Raw genomic sequence first — 6,702 nt, 5'->3', positions numbered from 1 at the left:
TGCATCTAGAGTATTAAGTTCATAAGAACAGAGTAATGCCTTAGGCAAGATGACATGATGTAGAGGGATAAACTCAAGCAATATGATATAAACCCCATCTTTTTATCCTCGATGGCAACAATACAATACGTGCCTTGCTGCCCCTACTGTCACTGGGAAAGGACACCGCAAGATTGAACCCAAAGCTAAGCACTTATCCCATTGCAAGAAAGATCAATCTAGTAGGCCAAACTAAACCGATAATTCAAAGAGACTTGCAAAGATATCAAATCATTCATATAAGAATTCAGAGAAGAACCAAATATTATTCATAGATAAACTTGATCATAAATCCACAATTCATTGGCTCTCGGCAAACACATCGCAAAAGGTATTACATCGAATAGATCTCCAAGAACATCGAGGAGAACTTTGTATTGAGAAACAAAGAGAGAGAAGAAGACATTTAGCTAATAACTATGGACCCGAAGGTCTGTGGTAAACTACTCACACATCATCGGAGAGGCTATGGCGTTGATGTAGAAGCCCTCCGTCATCGAATCCCCCTCCGGCAGGTCGTCGGAAAAGGCCCCCAGATGGGATCTCATGGGTACAGAAGGTTGCGGCGGTGGAAAAGTGGTTTCGTGGCTCCCCCTGATGTTTTTAGGGTATAAGAGTATATATAGGCGAAAGAAGTACGTCGATGGAGCTACGTGGGGCCCACGAGTGTGGGTGCGCGCCTACCTCCCTGGACGCGCCCTCCTGCCTCGTGGAAGCTTCACGGAGTTCCAGACTTCCACTCCAAGTCTCCTGGTTTGCGTTTGTTCCAAGAAAGATCCTTGTGAAGGTTTCGTTCCGTTTGGATTCCGTTTGATATTCCTTTTCTGCGAAACACTAAAATAGGCAAAAAAACAGAAACTAGCACTGGACCTCCGGTTAATAGGTTAGTCCCAAAAGTAATATAAAAGAGCATATTAAAACCCATTAAACATCCAAAACAGATAATATAATAGCATGGAACAATCAAAAATTATAGATACGTTGGAGACGTATCAAGAATCTCCAAGCTTAATTCCTGCTCGTCCTCGAGTAGGTAAATGATAAAATAGAATTTTTGATGTGGAATGTTGATACGTCCATTTTGCATCATGCTTTTATATCGATATTTATTGCATTATGGGTTGTTATTACACATTATGTCACAATACTTATGCCTATTCTCTCTTATTTTACAAGGTTTACATGAAGGGGGGGAATGCCGGCAGCTGGAATTCTAGGCTGTAAAAGGAGCAAATATTAGAGACCTATTCTACACATCTCCAAAAGTCATAAAACTCCATGGGAATTATTTTCAGAATATATAAAAAATATTGGGTGAAAAGAGTACCAGAGGGGGCCACCCACCGTCCACGAGGGTGGGGAGCTCGCCCTACCGCCTGGGCACACCCCCCTGCCTCGTGGGCTCCCTGGTGGCCATCTGATGCCCATCTTTGGCTATATGGAGTCTTTCATCCAGGAAAAAATCATAAGCTAGCTCACGGGATGAAACTCCGCCGCCACGAGGCGGAACCTTGGCGGAACCAATCTAGGGCTCCGGCGGAGCTGTTCTGCCAGGGAAACTTCCCTCTGGGAGGGGGAAATCATCACCATCGTCATCACCAACGATCCTTCCATCAGGAGGGGGTCAATCTCCATCAACATCTTCACCAGCACCATCTCATCTCAAACCCTAGTTCATCTCTTGTATCCAATCTTTGTATCCAAGCCTCAGATTGGTACCTATGGGTTGCTAGTAGTGTTGATTACTCCTTGTAGTTGATGCTAGTTGGTTTATTTGGTGGAAGATCATATGTTCAGATCCATTATGCATATTAATACCCCTCTGATTATGAACATGAATATGCTTTGTGAGTAGTTACGTTTGTTCCTGAGGACATGGGAGAAGTCTTGCTATAAGTAGTCATGTGAATTTGGTATTCGTTCGACATTTTGATGAGATGTATGTTGTCATCCCTTTAGTGGTGTCATGTGAACGTCGACTACATGACACTTCACCATTGTTTGGGCCTAGAGGGAGGCATTGGGAAGTAATAAGTAGATGATGGTTTGCTAGAGTGACAGAATCTTAAACCCTAGTTTATGCGTTGCTTCGCAAGGGGCTGATTTGGATCCATATGTTTCATGCTACGGTTAGGTTTACCTTAATACTTCTATTGTAGTTGAGGATGCTTGCAATAGGGGTTAGTCATAAGTGGGATGCTTGTCCATGGAAGGACAGTACCCAAGCACCTGTCCACCCACATATCAAATTATCAAAGTACCGAACGTGAATCATATGAGCGTGATGAAAAGTAGCTTGACGATAATTCCCATGTGTCCTCGGGAGCGCTTTCCTTTATATAAGAGTTTGTATAGGCTTGTACTTTTCTACAAAAAGGATTGGGCCATCTTGCTGAACCTTATTTACTTTTATTACTTTTTACCCTTTACAAATTACCTTATCACAAAACTATCTGTTACTGATAATTTCAGTGCTTGTAGAGAATACCTTGCTGAAAACCGCTTATCATTTCCTTCTGCTCCTCGTTGGGTTCGACACTCTTACTTATCAAAAAGGCTATGATAGATCCCCTACACTTGTGGGTCATCAAGACTCTTTTCGGGCGCTGTTGCCAGGGAGTGAAGCTCCTTTGGTAGGTGGAATTTGGTAAGGAAAAATTTATATAATGTGCTGAAATTTACTGTCACTTGTTACTATGGAACATAATCCTTTGAGGGGCTTGTTCGGGGTATCTTCACCCCGACCAGTAGAGCAAAGAGTTGCTCCTCAACCTACTGAACCTAATGGAAATGTTTACTTTGAAATTCCTTCGATTATGATAGAGAAACTACTAGCTAATCCTTCCACAGGTGATGGAACATTACATCCCGATTTGCACCTAATCCGCGTGGATGAAGTTTGTGGATTATTTAAGCTTGCAGGTATGCATGAGGATGTTATCAAGAAGAAGGTCTTCCCTTTATCTTTGAAGGGATAGGCATTGACATGGTTTAGGCTATGTGATGATATTGGATCATGGAACTACCAACGATTGAAATTGGAATTTCATCAGAAGTTTTATCCTATGCATATTTTTCATCGTGATTGTAATTATATATAAATTTTTTGGCCTCGCGAAGGAGAAAGCATCGCTCAAGCTTGGGGGGGGGGGGTTAAGTCAATGTTATTTTATGCCCCATCATGAGCTCTCAAAAGAAATGATTATTCAAAAAATTTATGCTCGGCTTTCTCCCAGTAATCGCTCCATGCTCGATACTTCTTGTACTGGATCTTTTATGATGAAGACTATTGAATTCAAATGGGATTTATTGGAAAGAATTAAACGTAACTCTGAAGATTGGGACCTCGATGAAGGTAAGGAGTCAGGTATAACACCTAAGTTTGATTGTGTTAAATATTTTATGGATACCGACGCTTTCCGTGAATTTAGCACTAAATATGGACTTAACTCTGAGATAGTAGCTTCTTTCTATGAATCCTTTGCTACTCATGTTGATCTCCCTTAGCAGAAGTGGTTTAAATATAATCCTCCCATTGAAGTAAAAGTAGTTGCACCTATTAAAGTTGAAGAAAAGACTATCACTTATAATGATCCTGTTGTTCCTACTTCTTATATAGAGAAACCGCATTTCCCTGTTAGAATAAAGGATCATGCTAAAGCTTCAACTATGGTTTGTAAGAGTAATACTAGAACACCTACTCCCCCTGAGCAAATTAAAATTGAACCTAGTGTTGCTATGGTTAAAGATCTCTTGGCTGATAATATTGATGGGCATGTTATTTACTTATGCAATGAATCTGCTAGAATTTCTAGACCTGATACTAAAAATAAACATAGACCTATTGTAGGCATGCCTGTTATTTCTGTTAAAATAGGAGATCATTGTTATCATGGCTTATGCGATATGGGTGCTAGTGCAAGTGCAATACATCATTCCTTATACAAAGAAATTGTGCATGATATTGCACCTGCTGAGATAGAAGAGATAGATGTTACAATTAAGCTTGCCAATAGAGATACTATTTTGCCAGTTGAGATTGTTAGAGATGTTGAAGTCTTGTGTGGGAAAGTTAAATATCCTGCTGATTTTCTTGTTCTTGGTTTACCACAAGATGACTTTTGTCCCATTATATTTGGTAGACCCTTCTTGAATACTGTTAATGCTAAGATAGACTGCAATAAGGATATTGTTTCTGTTGGTTTAGGGGATGTGTCTCATGAGTTTAATTTTGCTAAATTTCTTAGACAACCCCATGATAAAGAATTGCCTAGTAAAGATGAAATTATCGGTCTTTCTTCTATTTCCATGCCTCCTACTGATCCTTTAGAACAATATTTGCTAGACCATGAAAATGATATGTTTATGAATGAAAATAAGGAAATAAATGAAGTATTCTTTAAACAGGGACCTATATTGAAACACAACTTGCCTGTTGAAATCCTAGGGGATCCTCCTCCACCAAAGGGTGATACTGTGTTTGAGCTTAAACCTTTATCAGATACTCTTAAATATGCTTATCTTGATGAGAAAGGGATATATCTTGTTATTATTAGTGCTAACCTTACAGAGCATGAGGAAAAGAAATTATTGAAAACTCTTAAGAAGCACTGTGCTGCTATCGGATATACTCTTGATGATCTTAAGGGCATTAGTCCCACTCTATGCCAGCGCAAAATAAAACTGGAGAAAGACGCTAAACCAGTTGTTGATCACCAACGAAGGTTAAATCCTAAGATGAAAGAAGTGGTAAGAAAAGAAATACTAAAGCTTCTAGAGGCGGGTATAATTTATCCTGTTGCTGATAGTCAGTGGGTAAGTCCTGTCCATTGTGTCCCTAAGAAGGGAGGTATTACTGTTGTTCCTAATGATAAAGATGAATTGGTCCCACAAAGAATTGTTATAGGTTATAGAATGGTAATTGATTTCCGCAAATTAAATAAAGCTAATAAAAAGGAACATTACCCATTACCTTTTATTGATCAAATGCTAGAAAGATTATCCAAACATACACATTTTTGCTTTCTAGATGGTTATTCTGGTTTCTCTCAAATTCTTGTATCAAAAGAGGATCAAGAAAAGACAACTTTCACTTGCCTTTCGATACTTTTGCTTATAGATGTATGCCTTTTGGTTTATGTAATGCACCTGCTACCTTTCAAAGATGTATGACTGCTATATTCTCTGACTTCAGTGAAAAGATTGTTGAGGTATTCATGGATGATTTCTTCGTTTATGGAACTTCTTTTGATGATTGCTTAAGCAACCTTGATCGAGTTTTGCAGAGACGTGAAGAAACTAATCTTGTCTTGAATTGGGAGAAGTGCCACTTTATGGTTAATGAAGGTATTGTCTTGGGGCATAAAATTTCTGAAATAGGTATTGAAGTTGAGAAAGCTAAAGTTGATGCTATTGAAAAGATGTCATGTCCCAAGAACATTAAAGGTATAAGAAGTTTCCTTGGTCATGCTGGTTTTTATAGGAGGTTCATTAAGGACTTTTCTAAAATTTCTCGGCCTCTGACTAATCTCTTACAAAAAGATGTTCCTTTTATCTTCAATGATGATTGTGTAGAAGCATTTGAAATACTTGAGAAAGCTTTGATTTCTGCACCTATTGTTCAGCCTCCTGATTGGAATTTACCATTTGAAATTATGTGTGATGCTAGTGATTATGTTGTAGGGGCTGTTCTGGGGCAAAGAGTTGAGAAGAAATTAAATGTTATCCAATATGCTAGTAAGACTCTAGGCAGTGCTCAAAGAAACTATGCTACTACTAAAAAAGATTTTTTAGCAGTTGTATTTGCTTGTGATAAGTTCAGACCTTACATTGTTGATTCTAAAGTAACTGTTCACACTGATCATGCTGCTATTCAATATCTTATGGAAAAGAAAGATGCTAAACCCAGACTTATTAGATGGGTTCTCTTGCTACAAGAATTTGATTTGCATATTATTGATAGAACGGGAGCTGAGAACCCCATTGCAGACAACTTGTCTTGGTTAGAGAATGTTCTTGATGACCCACTACCTATTGATGATAGCTTTCCTGATGAACAATTAGCTCTCATAAATGCTTCTTGTCTGCTCCATGGTATGCTGATTATGCTAATTATATTGTTGCTAAATTTATACCACCTAGTTTCACATACCAGCAAAAGAAAAAGTTCTTCTATGATTTAAGACATTACTTTTGGGATGACCCACACCTTCATAAAGAAGGAGTAGATGGTGTTATTAGACATTGTGTACCTGAGCATGAACAGGAACAGATCCTATGCAAGTGTCACTCAGAGGCTTATGGAGGACACCATGTTGGATACAGAACTGCACATAAGGTATTGCAATCCGGGTTTTATTGGCCTACTCTCTTCAAGGATGCCCGTAAGTTTGTCTTGTGTTGTGATGAATGTCAAAGAATTGGTAATATTAGTAGACATCAAGAAATGCCTATGAATTATTCACTGTTTATTGAACCATTTGATGTTTGGGGCTTTGATTATATGGGACCTTTTCCTTCCTCTAATGGGTACACACATATTTTAGTTGCTGTTGATTACGTTACTAAGTGGGTAGAAGCTATTCCAGCTAGTAGTGCTGATCATAACACCTCTATTAAGATGCTTAAAGAAGTTATTTTTCCAAGGTTTGGAGTCCCTAGATA

Source organism: Triticum aestivum, chromosome 3A (genome assembly GCF_018294505.1).
Source record: "Triticum aestivum cultivar Chinese Spring chromosome 3A, IWGSC CS RefSeq v2.1, whole genome shotgun sequence".
NCBI lineage: Eukaryota > Viridiplantae > Streptophyta > Magnoliopsida > Poales > Poaceae > Triticum > Triticum aestivum.
This window is presented reverse-complemented; position numbering follows the sequence as displayed.